Source organism: Loxodonta africana, unplaced genomic scaffold (genome assembly GCF_030014295.1).
Source record: "Loxodonta africana isolate mLoxAfr1 unplaced genomic scaffold, mLoxAfr1.hap2 scaffold_33, whole genome shotgun sequence".
Classification (NCBI taxonomy): domain Eukaryota; kingdom Metazoa; phylum Chordata; class Mammalia; order Proboscidea; family Elephantidae; genus Loxodonta; species Loxodonta africana.
In genome coordinates this window covers 3,418,414-3,434,345 of record NW_026975046.1, presented here as the reverse complement: position 1 = coordinate 3,434,345, position 15,932 = coordinate 3,418,414, and the positions used below count along the sequence as shown (strand labels likewise).

Below are 15,932 nucleotides of genomic sequence, written 5' to 3'. Positions count from 1 at the left end.
GTCTAGTCCTTCTGCACAAGAATTAGAATGCTTCTCAATGCACAATAGTTTACATGCCGGACATAAACAAAGTGACTGAAGGACAAAGTTGAATAGTAAACCAAGCCACTCCCTGCCAGTCCTTACCTGAGAGGGTCTTCATCAGGACTTCCGGGGATGGAGAAGGAAACAGTAAACGCTGATTTATTTTACCTCTTCCTTCCTCAAGAAACAGGAACTGGTGTTAAGATGTCAGGTGTCAAGCCCCAAACTCCTCTTCTGGTCTGTATTTAAGCTGTATAATAAAACTGGGAATCAGGCAATCAGCCATGAGCAGACAGACCCAGGAGTATTTCCAGTGCCCCACATCTTTGAGCTCCAGTGAGATCCAGTTCTTAGTCCCTAGATTAGCAGAGGAGCTGAAAGACTGAAATTCCGTGTTTTCAGGCAACTTGGGCTTCAAGCAGGCACTTATTGCTAAAGTCGTATTTCTCTGTGTTAATTTATGATCCTTAACTCAAATCCGGACTTTTAAGCTCATTTTGATAACTCCTCATTAGTCTGCCTAGACAAGAGTCTGCTCACAGTCAGTGATGACAATGGAGGAAACAAAGTCCCTAGCCCAGAGGAGGGACTGTTTCCCAGATTTGGGGCAATGCCCCTGGGGAGCATCGGCGAGGTGCACTGTGGCCTCTGTGGCTTTGCCTTGTGCTCCTGGAATTGCACCCTGGGGGGGCGTCCATATGCAGACGCAGAGTCCGTGGGTGACCACAACTCCTGCCCTTCTGGGTCATCGTCCGGACGCACGTTGCGATATGCTTCCTGCCCCCCTTCCCAGCATAAGTGCTGCGATCACACGTGGCAGAACCAGTTCCCAGGTCCAGACCCTAGGTCTTGCCCTCCTTGGCCTCAGGCTTCCCCTAGTCCTGGGGGAACCCGCAAGCCTGGCGGGTGCGAGGTTAGCACCCGGCTGGGCGGGCTAGGGCCTGTCTCAAAAGGCTCATGGCGCACGCAGGTTCCGCCCCCTTGGAGTCTGCAGGCTTGCAGTGGGCAGCCCGGCATCTCCTGCCTCCCTCGGACGCCCTCTCTGGGCAGCAGCTCCCCTCCCCCCGCCCCGCCAACCACCCAACAGTCCCACTGCCTGCTTACTGCTTCTAGAAGCGTGTTCTTTTGATGCACACATGCAGCACACACAGAATCCCAGCTGGATTACAGACTTGAACCTGAAACGCACAACTTTAAAACTACTAGACTGGGGGGGGGGGGCGGTATTGGCAGTGAAAAAAGGAAAAAAAAAATAAGAAAGAGAACAATTACAAAAAAAGTATTAGAAGACTGTAACCTCACGTTATGGACTCAAGAAGGCTGCGGATACACAACTGCGTAGATAGCATACTGTTGTCTCTTTCTTTGCAAATAAGTCTTAGATGAGGGAATTTGGTACCAGGAATCGTTGCAGGGCCTGACTTTGGGGAAATCTGGGATTGATTAATTGGCTTGCATGAGGCTACAAGCCCTGATAATCAATATTTAAAGATGAGATTCGAGCAATCTAGAACATGCATCAGAATTTTTTACAAGTAAATTAGCACCAGAAGAGGCCTTTAACCACTAAATAAAATGGGTCAGTAGTTCAAGATCTCCCTACAAAGAAAATGGCAGACCTAGATCGTTTCCAGTCAGGTTCCAGCAAACATGCAAGAAACAGTCATTTTAATCTAGTACATAGTCAACAGAGATTAGAAAACCATGAGACACTCCCCTAACTTGATCCTTATGGCTAGTTTAAAAATGATAACAAATTAGAGAAAGAAGGTAGAAGAAGAGTTAGAGGACAAGCACACTCAGTAACTGAGATGCAAAACCCTACACAAGATGCCAGCAAAGGAAATCCAGCAAAGGGTAAACCACGTAACATGCCATGATCAAGGCGGTTTATTGTAGGCATACAAATTTGAGTGAACATTAAAGATTTAGTAATTTCATTCACCACATGCATAGGTGAAAGAAGAGAAGACATATGCTCACCTCAAGAGATGGGGGCAAAGCAGGTTGATAAAATCCAATCACACGGAGAGATAAGGACTAGGAGTAAACATGGAACAGAAAAGGAGTTCCCGAACGTGGAAAACTACAACTAGCATGATAGTTCATGGTGACGTGTGGGACATTCTCTTTAAAATTAATAAACAATAAAATAAGGATGCTTCTATCATTATTTTTATTAAACATTTAACACTGGAAGTGTAAGCTAATACAAAAAAAGTATAACTGCTATTCATAGATTATAGGACTGTCTCCATTGAAAACCGTAGAAAATATTGGAATTAATAGTAATCATAAATAAAAAATAAATTGAAATTTCAATGCGTCAGCATCAAGCGGACTCTGTCATAGCTCTTAGGTGAAAGCAAAGGACACTGATAGGGAAAGAGCAGGTTCAGGTGGGCTAGACCAAGGAGGGAAGAAAACTGTTCTGCACTGGGCTGAACTTATAAGCACGGGTATGTGTGTTAGTTACCTAGTCCCTCCATAACAAAAAATAACACAACTGGATGGCTTTTAAAGGACAGAAATTTATTTTCTCACAGTTTAGCAGGCAGTAGTTCGAATTCAGGGCATGGCTGTAGTGGGAGGTCCTTCCTTGTCTACCTCAGCTTCTAGTAGATGCCAGCAATCATTTGTGTTCCTGGCCTTCTAGAAGCATCTGTCTTCTTTGTCTGTCTTCCTTTTCACCTGTTTGTGTCTGTGTGTATTCTGCTCCTTTTATAACTAAGAAGAGTTAGGCTTAGGACCCACCCTACATTGGTATGACCTCATTCACATAATAAAAGCAGGCCCCTTATTTCCAAACAAGGTCAGAATTACAGGTACAGGGGTTAGGATTTCCACATACATTTTGGAGGGACACAATTCAATCCCTAACAGTCGACTTACCAGATATTCTGGATTGAGAGTACTCACATGAACAGCTGAGAGTAGTTCCAATTCTTTGCTACATTCAGTGGCTGAAACTTGTCTCAATGGTCACCCATAGGAATGTTGGAGCAATTTATTGTGCAGGACCTGGCCTACCATTCCTAATCATGTCCATTGTGTGGAAAAACACACACTCCCATCACCGAAGCCTTGAGAAATTCATCGATAAGAACGGAATGGTGGTTGGAACCAAGAATTGTTTCATAGCCTAGATAACATGGTGCAGCTGTTAGATACCCACATGGAGATGTCAGGTAATAAAACTTCACCCCACACGGAGATGTCAAGAATAATACCAACAGCTAATGTTCATTGAGTACCTACACTGGTGCCAGGCACTCCTGTGCTTTCCTTTCATGTTTGCTTTTCATGATGGCCATATGAGGAATGTATCATTATAATGCATAAAGAGGTCATTACAGAGAGTTAGGCTGACATTTGAATATATGAGTCTGGACCCAGGAGGAGTTTGAATGGATGGAGGTATAAACCTCACGTCCTTAGCTACAAATAGACAGCAGTAAACTCACTGAGGCATCCTAGAGGGAGGGTGTCAATAGAGAGAGGAGTAGGCACCAAGCCCAAGGGTACTCGGGTATCTAGAAGCCTGCCAGGTGAACAGCAGCCAACAAGCCTCTCTGAAGTCCAGTGTGGTTCCTGGAGGGTTGTCTGTCCTTCCTCTCAGCTGCATTTCCCCAGTGCTCCTCCCACCTGCACTGGGTTGTCCCCTTCATGACGACAGGGACAGTGTGTACCTTTCACCACTGTATCTGCATAACATAGACTACTTCTGGCCCATGGAATACACTGACTGAATGAAAAATAAACAAACGATAAGGACGTAAAATCCTTCGTAGTTGATACCTTGAAATACATTAAGGGGCTTCATGAGTAAGAGGGAGAAAAATTGATCAGGGCTGCTTCTGAGACCATCCCTTAGGCGTAATGAGTGTTAAACAACACTTAAACAAAGAGATTTAATGGCAGAGATGTATGTTAAAAAGATGTAAGTATAGCTTAAAGATTACTAGAAACATGCACATTATTGCAACTATAGTCAAATCGCTAAAAAACATATACTACATGCACACAGAATATTATAAAGTAATTTAATGCCCTCATTAAAAAAAAACAAAAAAAATTACCATGAAAAGACTAATGTTGAATGAAAATATCAGGATATAATATCTGTGTTAATATACATAACTGTGTGTGCTAATACACACATAAAACCAGTTGCCACTGAGTCAGTTCTGATTCATGATGACACCAGTGTGCCAGAGTAGAACTGTACTCCATAGGGGTTCCAATGGCTGAGTTTTCGGAAGTAGGCTGCCAGACCTCTCTTTCATAGCAATTCTGGGTGGACCTGAACTCCAACTTTCTGTCAGCAGCTCAAGATATTAACCATTTGCATCAACCAGAGACTCTAATACACATACATGCCAATATAAGCAAGAAAAATAGACATATCGGAACGTTAATAATTTATTCTATGCATTACGTATGTTTTCTTGTTTTTTTTTTTGCATACTTTCCCATTGCTTCCAAGTTTTTGAGGAATAGAATGTACTTCTGGAAAAATTCATGAGAGATTTTTAAGTAATGAAATAATTAACAGAAACAGAATGAGTAAATCTGTGGCAAGGCAGCCCATGAACCCAAGATTACAGTAACACTGGTATGAAAAGCAGAATTGTGGAGCCCTGAAGCTCAGTGGTTCCATGCATCCATCAGGAAAGAGGGAAGAGCAAATAAACAAGGAGAAAATACAGTGAGCCAGAGGAGTGGGAGCCCTCTGTTGTGGGCACAGTTTTCTCATGAAACTTTAGATGGACACAGTGGGTGAGATTATCCACTTCCATCATACAAACATTTTTATTACCCTTGATTTTAACAGAACTATGTTATAAAAACAAATAATAAAATAAAGTATAATAAAAGAATAAATCTCATCAGTGGACTACTATCATTTTCCCCAGCCACTGAGGAGGGCAGGAGACACACAAGGGAAAGAAGATGGAGCAGTGTGAAAACTCATGCTAAGTGGGGAGGAGAGTGTTTCTGAGACAGGCCTTAGCTGCTACCACCTAGGGAAGTAGGCAGCCATGCACAACCAACTGGAAGAAATGGTACATTATTTCTGAGACCTACTCCAGCTCATAACAAATTATGGATAACATGGGGAAGAATGAGATTTCCAGGACACTTAACTGTTTTTATGAGAAACCTGTACATAGAACAAGAGGCAGTCATCTAAACAGAACAAGGAATACAGCATGGTTTAAAGTCAAGAAAGGTGTGCATCACCGTTGTATCCTTTCACCATATGTATTCAACCTGTATGCTGAGCAAATAATCTGAGAAGCTGGTCTGAAGAAGAAGGCATCAGAATTGGAGGAAGACTCATTAATAACCTGAGATATGCAGATGATACAATCTTGCTTGCTGAAAGTGAAGAGGCCTTAAAGCATTTACTGCTGAAGATCAAAGACTACAGACTAACAGCCTAACAACTGGACCAATAAGCAACATCATGATAAACGGAGAAAATGTTCACGTCATTAAGGGCTTCATTTTTACTTGGATCCACAATAAACACCCACGGAAGCAGCAGTCAAGAAATCAAACGACACATTGCATTGGGCAAATCTGCTGCCAGAGGCCTCTTAAAGTGTTCAAAAGTACAGATGTCACCTTGAAAACTAATGTGTGCCTGACTCAAGCCACGGTGCTTTCAGTCGTCTCATACGCACACGAAAGGTGGGCAATGAATAAGGAAGACCAAAGAAAAATTGAAGGCATTGAATTACGGTGTTTGCAAAGAATATTGAATATACCACGGACTGCCAAAAGAATGAACAAATCTGTCTTGAAAGAAGTACAGCCAGAATATTCCTTAGAAGCAAGAATGGCGAGGCTTCATCCCACATATTTTGGACATGTTGTCAGGAGAGATCAGTCCCTGGAGAAGCAGGTCATACTTGGTAACAAGTGGCCACAACAATTGGCTCAAACATAACGACAACTGTGAAGGTGACGATAGGTAGTTTAACATACATTTTGACCCATATGAATTAAAATTTAAACAATTATTTCATGCCTTTTTGTAGGGGTTTTAGAATACACAATTAAAATAAATGTAAACAATAGAAAAAATCTCTGAAAATAAAATTTAATTTTTTTACATCACTGCTCCATACCCCAAATCTAAATGGCTTGATATACAGCACTGGTCTTTGTGATTCACAAAAAGCAGGTACCAATTCCTGAACAAGAACTGAAGTGACAGGAGAAACTCCCCATGCTGTTATAGCCCGGAGTATGGGCCCTAATCCAGTGATCTGTCTTCATTAATTCCTTTTCATTTCATCTCTGTGGAAGAGGGGAGGGAGAAGGTGAGAGAGGGTTACATGTGCCTATTCTGTTCTTTAGCATCTAGTTCACTGCCAGGAACAAGTATTCGTAAGAGTCTAAAAAACGTTAAAGTACAAATAAGGAGGAAAACCTCCTAGTATATATATGTATTAGGTGGCACAAAGAGTTAAGTGCTCAGCTACTAACTGAAAGGTTGGCAGTTTAAATACACTCAGAGTTGCCTTGGAAGAAAGGCCTGGCAATCTACCTCCAAATAGTCACAGCTATTGAAAACCGCATGGAGGGCAGTCCTACTCTGAAAACTCACGGGGTCGTCATGAGTGAAAATCTACACAATGGAAACTGGATTGGTAATCTATATATGGCATAAATGTTCGGAAAATTAGTTTCTGAACATATACACGGCATACAGAATACACTGCACATTAGTATTATGTGCCAAAACCCACTGTCATCAAGTCGATTCTAACTCAGTGACCCCAAAGGACAGAGTAAAACTGCCGCATAGGGTTTCCAAGGCTCTAAGTCTTCACTGAAGCAGACTGCCACATCTGTCTCCTACAGAGAGGCTGGTGGGTTCGAACCACTGACCTTTCAGTTAGCAGCCAAGTTCTTTAACTACAGAGCCACTAGGGCTCACTGCTGTCATGTACAGTGATTACATAAGCAAATTCTGAAACAAACTGCCTGGGTTTAAATCCTAACTCAGTTTATCAGCTGGGTGATCTGGGCACGTTACTTTACCTCTCACTGCCTCAGTTTCCCATTTCTAAAATGGGTCTTACGCAAAAGGTTCTTACGCAGGTTAAATAAAACACACAAGGCACTTAGAAAAAGGCCTTACACACAGAATGAACACAATAATTGTTAGCTTTCATAATTATTAAGGGAATACAAACAAACGGCTAGGTTGAAGGAACTTCCATTGAGAAAGAGTTGAGTTCCAAAATTCATGTGTAAAGTCATTTACATCAACTGTTAAAGTTGTATGTTTAGATTCAAGTGATTACTGAGGTGTGTTATGATCTTGAACAGAGTTCTGGGGACTATACAGGCAGACTCTGCATGCCCTTCTCCTGCACATCCATTCCATCTCCCTTGGAGCCCAGACATCATGTTATCAATTAAACCCCTCCCACGCTGGTGGTGTACTGTTTAAGAGCTACGGCTGCTAACCAAAAGGTCATCAGTTCAAATCCACAAGGCGCTCCTTGGAAAGTCTATGGCACAGTTCTGCTCTGCCCTATAGGGCCACTATGAGTTGGAATAGACGCAGTGGCAATGGGTTTTTAACGGGTATGAGGTAACTGTTCAGTGCTTAAAGACGTACGAAAAGCAACCACTAACACAAAAGTATAGTAAAAGGTTCTTATTTCAGAGTAGCAAAACCTTAGTTTCTAACACAGTGGTGAATTAGGGTGGACTGTGGATCAAGAGGAGCTCTGGTGGCATAGTGGTTAAGAGCTCAGCTGCTAACCAAAAGGTCAGCAGTTCGAATCCACCAACTAGTCCTTGGAAACTCTATGGAATAGTTCTATTCTATGCTATAGGGTCTCTATGAGTTCGAATCAACTAGGGTCTCTATGAGTTGGAATCAACTCTGATGGTGACAAGTTTGGTTTGGTGGGTGTCATGGATTGAATTATGACCCTAAAAAATGTGTGTCTCAACTTGGTTAGGCCATGATTCCCACTATTGTGTAGTTGTCCTCCATTTTGTGATTGTAATTTTACTTTAAGAGGATTAGGGTGGGATTGTAACACCACCCTCACTCAGGTCACCTTTCCCTGGGGTGTGGCCTGCACCACCTTTTATCTCTCCAGAGATAAAACGAAAGGGAAGCAAGCAGAGAGTTGGGGGCCTCAGACTATCAAGAAAGCAGCACCAGGAGCAGAGCATGTCCTCTGGACCCAAGGTCCCTGCACCTGAGAAGCTCCTTGACCATGGGAAGGCTAAGGACAAGGACCTTCTTCCAGAGCCGAAAGAGAGAGAAAGCTTTCCCTTAGAGCTGATGCCTTGAATGTGGACTATTAGCCTACTTCAATGTGAGGTATTAAATTTCTCTTGGTTAAAGCCATCCACTCATGATATTTCTGTTACGGCAGCACTAGATGATGAAGACAGTGGGTCAAGGTGGAAGGGGTGGATGAAGGACAAAAAAAGAAAAATGGACAACAGGAGAAATATAAGAATTCAGAGAACTGTGAAAATTTAATTCCTGAATATACTTTCTTTCTCCTCCCTATAACTGGAAGGACTTTTCTCATATACAGCATATATAAGTAAATCCTTGCAATATTTAAAACACTTAGATTTTTGTAAAACTCATTCTCTGAAAACTCATGGTGGCCCCATTAATTTCTGGCTTAAAAACAACTCAGAACTAAAAAGAAGCATAAATAAATAAATAAAGGCACTGCTGCCATTTGCGGGTGATGTTCTTTTCCTGCTATCCACAACCCACACACTCGGGTTAATTTTCCAGGGTCAGTGTTCATAGACCATCCTCTTTCTCTTACCACCACCCCACCACCCTTAATTATTTAGAAAAGGCAGGGCCAGTCAGTGCTCCAAACATCAAGTTTTCTCTCCAAAATGCCAACTGGCACTTGGGGAGCAGGCTACATTCTCAGCTGTCAGCACTTCCACTAGCCCCTGCAGATAAGGAATGTGTCTCCACTGAACTGTTCATTGTAATCAAAAAAAAAAAAAAAGTAAAAAACTGTTTCTTAAAAAAAACCAGGCATTTCCCTATTACCCACCCACCCCACTCTCCCACACCCAGTGCTCCCTCACCACACACACACTCAAATATTTCATACCAAGGGTGTGTCCCAAGCACGGGGTCTGGCTCCACTCTTCTTTTACACCCCTTGGAGGCCTCTGGAGAAACCATACCTTTGGTTGGCAATTCCCTGAACCCTGCCTATTCAAGCTGGCACTTATTCAAAAAGGCAGGTGAGTCTTCAAGTCAGGTTTTTAAAAGGAGTTTAAGAGGTGCCAGGTGATATGCCTACTCACCCTCAAATTTCTCAAAGGTAATAATTTCTTCAAATGTTTACAATGTCTCAACTATGGGTTAATTAAATCCCTTAGGATGGTGGGCATAGGAAAATCCTCCATCTCAATGCCCCCCATTTCGAAAAAAAAAGAGGGGAATCTCCAAAATTACAAATTTCAATTTCTACATACTTGATTGAACTAAGGAGTAAGTTCCTCACATGTGTTATTCTTGGTCTGAGTCCTGGTGGTCCAGTGGGTAAGAGCTAAGCTGCTAACCAAAAGGTCTGCAGTTTGAATTCATCAGCTGCTCCTTAGAAACCGTATGGGGTAGTTCTACTCAGTCCTATAGGGTTGCTAAGAGTTAGAATTCACTGGATGGCAATTGGTTTGTTTGCTTTTCAATCTTTGGCTGAAAGGTGGACTTTGTTATCAATTTATTAAATCAACTGGTAATTTGCTGGATATTTCTCATACAGGAACTTATGATGTCTTCAAATCCAGCTAATCAGGTTTAGGGAGAGAGAAACTTCTCTACCTTAGCTTCCCTGCCATTCCCACACCTTTTTCATTGATTTCCATGCCCTGTTTAAGTAACGTCACTCATCACTTCTCACTGTCTAGGTTATCTGAGCCAATTCATGGCAGTCAATTCCACCTGCGCCCTAGGATACCCTCATTTACATACTCTGCCCTGTTCCTTCACCAATGGCTGACCTCACATCTCCCCTTGAATGTCTACTAGGCATCTCAAACTTAATGTGGTTCAAACAAATTTCTTCGTCCAAGTGTCTTATCTACCTCCCAGTCTTCCTTATCTCAGCAAATGTTCTCACTATCCTCTGGGTCGTTCAGGACAAAAACCTAGAAATCATCCTTGATTTCTCTCCTTTATTCAAATCTTGCATCCAATCCATTGACATATTCTGGACTCTTGGCACTACCTTAACATAAATCCTGACTCTATCCACTTCTCACTACCTCCACCTTACATCCACCATCATCTCTTGGTTAAAACTGGACTCTATGCACCGATCTTCCCTCTTACAATCTACATAACAGCATCATTTCAGTGGCTTCTCATGGCAATTAGGAAAAATTCCCAAATCCTTCCCATGGTCTTTCATGATGCGGGGCTTGCTCACCATACTAACCTCATTTCCTAACAGTCTTCCCTCGGTTCACTCCACACTAGCCATGACTTCTTTCCTGAGCTTCCTCAAACGTGCCAAAACACTTGGTTATTTAAGGGCCTCAGAAACAACTCTTTCCTTTATTGGCAATATCCCTCCCTTCAGAACTTCATACAGCTATTCTCTCCTTTGATATAGGTCAGTTATCTCCTCAAATATCCTGCTCCCAGAAGCCTTTACTATTAATCTAAAACAGCTCACCCCACTCATTCCCTCACATGCAACTCTGTCTTATTTTCAAAATATTTAGCTCTCCTTGACATTTTTTGTTAATTATTACCTGTATTTTTTCTGGTTGAGAATATATGCAGCAAAAAATACACCAACTCAACAGTTTCTACCTGTACAATTTAATAACACTGGCTACATTCTTGAAGTTGTGCAACCATTCTTACCCTCCTTTTCTGAGTTGTTCCTCTGTCATTAACATAAACCCACTGCTCCTTAAGGTTCCTATCTAATCTTTTCAGTAGCTGTTGTCAATCTGATGCCATGTAGACAGTTCTTAAAAGAGCATATGCTCAAGGTAGACCATTTTTATTAGTTAAGTAAGCTAATGTTCTGGAGCCCTCATGGCACAGTGGTTAAGTGATACGGTAGCCAAGCAAAAGAAGAGCAGTTTGAATCCACCACCTGCAGCTTGGAAACTCTATGGGGCAGTGCTATTCTGTCTTACAGAGTCTCTGAGTTGGAATCAACAGCAACAGTTTGGTTTTTTCTTTTTCATACTTCGGTTTTAAGATGATTCAAGGGAATGCTTTTGGTGTAATGTTTAAAGATTATCTCACGGCAATAGTTTCAGGAGTTCATTCACCCTCAGTGGCTCCAAAAAGTCTAGGGTTCATTTGAAATTCTGTTCTGCATTTTCCCCCTTTTGATCAGGGCTTTTCTATGGACTCTTTGATCAAAATGTTCAGCGACAGCAGCCGGGAACCTTCTGGTTCTTCTGGTCTCATGGCATGCTAGACGTTCTTTTAAAAAACATGAGTGGATGCTGAAGGTTATCAAATACTTATTTTATTACACCTATTAATATAATCACATTTATTTTTCCTGTACATATGGCAAATTATACTGATTCATTTTCGAATGTTAAACTAACCTTGAATTCTTGGGATAGACCCAACTTGGTCATAATATATTCTTCTTTAGAGTATTGCTGGATTTGTTTTGCCTATTTATTTTTATATTTTGCATCTATGTTCATCAGTGACATTGGCCTGTAATTTTCCCATCTTCTGCTTCTCTTGTCAGGTTTTGGTATCAATATTCATTCTACAAACTTTATAAAATGAGTTTGGGTATATATTTCATTTTATATTGAAGAATTTGTGAAATATTTCTTGAATATTTGGCAGAATTTGCAGGAAAAGCCATCTGATATGAAGTTTTCTTTTTGAGAATAGTTTGAGCTCTAATTCAATTCTATTAACAGTTGTGGAATTACTTTTGCTTCCTGTTTCTTCTTGAATCGTTGTTATTAACTTACATGGTATGATACGTTTGCCTACTTTACCTAAATTTGCAAATTTATTGGCTAATACGGTCCATAACATTCTCACATTATCTTTATGTTGTACAAGATCTGTAGTCATTTTCTTTCTAATTCCTGATATTCGTTTTTTATATCTTCATTCTTTTTCACTTGATCAATCTTGCCTAAAGTTTGTCAATTTTACTAGCATTTTCTAAGAATCAACTTTAGTCTTTGTTGATCGTCTGTTGCATGTATTCAATCATTAACAGAAACAAAAATTCCTATGAATGTTTGTTTCTGGTTTTTTCCCAACATTTTGAATGGATGTTTAACTCACTTATTTTTCAAGATTTGTTCTTTCCAATTATATTTTTAAGGCTATAAGTTTCCTATATTATATTGTCTGTACTGCACAAATTTTTATATGCACTATGTTCATAATTGTTCACTTCAAAATGTATTCTAATTTTCATTATGATGTCTTTTTTGACTCATAGTATTTTAAAATATCCGAGCACATGGAGATTTTGTATTTTCATTTTCTAAGATGGTTTTTTTTTTTTTTTAATTATGGTGTACTTACATAAAAAAAAAATGGAGATTTTGTATTTTCATTTTCTAAGATGGTTTTTTTTTAATTATGCTGTACTTATATCCTCTATATTATTGCAGACTCTTGAAATTTGTTGAGACTTGCTTTATAACACAGTATACAGTTAATTTTTATACACACTATGTATGTGCATGAGATGAATGTATATTCTTTCATGGTTAGATAATACACACACATACACATATATCAATTTGGTATTTTTTTACATGTTAAATCTTCTGTATCCTTGATAATTTATGGACTTCTATGTTTCTGAGGGGTGTGTTAAAAATCTATTATGATGCATGATGTCAAAAGGAGCCCCAGTAGTGCAGTGGTTAAGCACTCAGCTGTTAAACCTTTTGATTTGATCCACCAACTACTCCACAGGAGAAAGATATGACCGTTCCCTTCCATAAAGATTACAGCCTTAGAAACCTTTGGAGAAGTTCTACTCCATCCTATATTCACTATGAGTCAGAATTGACTCAACAGCACACAAGAAAAAATGTATAATGTGATGGAAACTCAGAAGTACGAAGCTAAAAAGAATTGGTCCTACCTCCAGGGTCAAAGGATGAAGGACAGAGAAAACAGCAGAGACATCCAAAAGCTTGGAAAAAGGGCTGAGAGGACAATGGTTGGTGGTTTAAGGGCTTTGAAGGGCTACCATATATACTGAGGAATCTGAAGTGCAATGTTCTTGCCTAAGGATGAAGATATGCTCATAAAGATCCTGACAAAGCTTTAGGCTTGCACCTCTGGCTGATCTTTGGGCTCCATGGGGGCAGGAAGTGAAGGCTAGGGCAGAGTTTTAGGCACTCTTGCTTAGCATTGAAAGAACGCGCCAGTTCAGAGCCAATCTGCAAAGACTGGGATAATGTTACTTTTTCTTTTTGGCTACAAGCATTTAAAGAAAGCACTGTCAGGTCATGAACTGACTGCTGAGATAACAGAACAGAACTTCAGTGTCCACACATGAGAAGACATACAATCTCTGCAGAAATAGTTTGGAAACATCACTAAGCAAATGGATGACTGGCCCTCAACAATTAAAAAAAAAAAAAAAAGCAAACCCTAATGACAGGAGGGAATCTGATTTCCAGAGTTACATTATAATATTTAAGATATCCAGTTTGCAACACACTATTCTAAGTCATAAAAAGAAAAAAGAAAAGGATGGTTCATTTGTTAAGAAGAAAGAAAGAAGAGAAATGAACAGAAAACATCCCTAAGGAAACACAGATATTGGGATTACTAGACAAAGATTTTAAACCAATTGTCTTAAATTTCCTCAAAGAGCTAAACAAACCATAGACACACACACAAAAAAAGGAAACCAAGAGAAGAATGTATGAACAAGTAGAAAACATTAATAAAGAAATATTATACAAAAGAACCAAATAGAAATTATAGAGCTGAAAAGTAGAATAGCTGAAATAAAATTTTCATTAGAGGAGCTCAACAGCAGATTTGAGCAAGAAAGCAGGAAAATGTAAACTTGAAAAAGCACAACTGAAATTGTTCTAACTGAGGAGCATAAAGGAAAAAGAATGAAGAAAATGAACAGAGCCTAAGGGACCTGCGGGACAACATCAAGCATACCAACATACTCATTAAGGAGTCCCAGAAAGGAAAGAAAGATGAAAGGACAGAAAGAATATTTAAAAATGTAATGACTGGAAGTTTCCCAAATGTCACCTAGATATCCAAGAAGCTCAATAAACTCAAAGGACAGTAAATACATAGATATCCACAGACAGACATAATCAAAATGTCAAAAGACGAAGATAGAAACTTGAAAGCAGCGACAGATAAGTGACCCCTAATGTACAAAAAAATTTTTTTTTTAATGTACAAGAGAGTCTCAACAAGTTTAACTGTTGATTTTTCATCAGAAACCATTGAGACAAGAAAATAGTCGAATGATGTATTTAAGGTACTGGAAAAAAAATACAGAAACAAAACTATGAACCAAGATGTCAATATCTAGCAAAACTATCTTTCAAAAATGAAGGTGAAATTAAGACATGCCCAGATACACAAAACCTGAGGGAGTATGTTAGCAGCAGAACTGCCTTATGAGAAATGCTACAGGGAATCATCCTGGCTGGCACGGAAGGACACTAGACAGTAACTTGAAGCCATAAAAAGAAACGAAGACTCTGTAAAGGTAACTACTTAGATAAAACAAAGTCAGTAATATTTTTATATCACGCCTCTCTTTTTCTCATATATGATTTAAAGCACAAATGCATAAAAATACTTATACATCTCTCTTAACGGACACACAATGTATAAAGATGCAATTTTTGTAACAGCAACGTAAGTAGGGGAGGTAACTGAGATGAATAAAAGCAGAATGTTGTATACTGTTGAAGCTAAATTTGTATTAATTAAAAGAAGATTGTTATAAACATAAGATATTAATTGTAATCCTCATGATCACCACTAAGAAGTTAAAAAATATAAGGAAAGGAAATAAGGAGAGGATCAAAATTGTACACTTGAAAAAAATCAGTCAAACACAAAAGTGGACGGTAGTGAAGAAAATGAGAAACAAAATACGTATATGACCTACTACAAAGTAGAAGACATAAGTCCTTCCTTATCATTAATCGCTCTAAATTTAAATAGATTAAATTCACAATTGGGATCATTAAAGTTGTGTGTCAACTTTGTTGGACCATGATTCTCAGTGCTTTGGCAGTTATGATGTAGTTTAGCAGTCGTATAACTATGCAATCATTTCCATGATGAGATGTGATATAATGTGATTACCTCCATGATGGGATCTGCTGTGAGTAGCCAATCAGATGTAAGGGAGTTTCCTCGGGGGTGTGGACTGCATCCAATATAGGTGGACTTTCTGGCAAGGCTCTTGAGTTTTTGCTCACTCGGAATCCTGCAGCTGGCTCCTCTTCATCTGATCTCAAGATTTTGGGACTTGAACTCTCAGCTTACCTTCCGATTTTGGGATTCACCAGCCTCCGCAGTCTGTGAGCCACGGCCTGCCAGCTTACCTGCCGATCTTGAGATCTGTCAGCCTTTGCAGCCTGTGAGCCACAGACCTGTTGTATGACCTGCAGATCTTGAGTTCTGCAGTCCCTGCATCTATGTGAGTCAGGAGAAGCCACAAGCCTGACCCATGGACTTGAGACTTACCAGCCTCTACAGCCTCGTGAGCCATTTTCTTGATATAAAGCTATTTATATATAAATATATATATATACACCTCACTGGTTTTGTTTCTCTAGAGAACCCAGCCTAAGATACCAATTAAAAGACAAACATTGGCAGAATGCATAAAAAAATCATTCGATTGCTATCAAGC

The 15,932-nt window shown here is 39.9% G+C and overlaps 1 long non-coding RNA gene across 4 annotated transcripts in view; it reads right to left on the bottom strand.

Moving 5' to 3' along the window:
* Positions 1–15,932, bottom strand: part of LOC135229516 (uncharacterized) — a 56,098-nt gene that overhangs the window by 23,329 nt on the left and 16,837 nt on the right. For 3 of the 4 annotated variants that reach the window (XR_010320205.1, XR_010320203.1, XR_010320202.1), the window contains one exon: positions 127–6,333. This is a non-coding gene — a long non-coding RNA (uncharacterized LOC135229516). The remainder of the gene's footprint in view (positions 1–126; positions 6,334–15,932) is intronic. The other variant, XR_010320204.1, reaches the window with a different exon arrangement.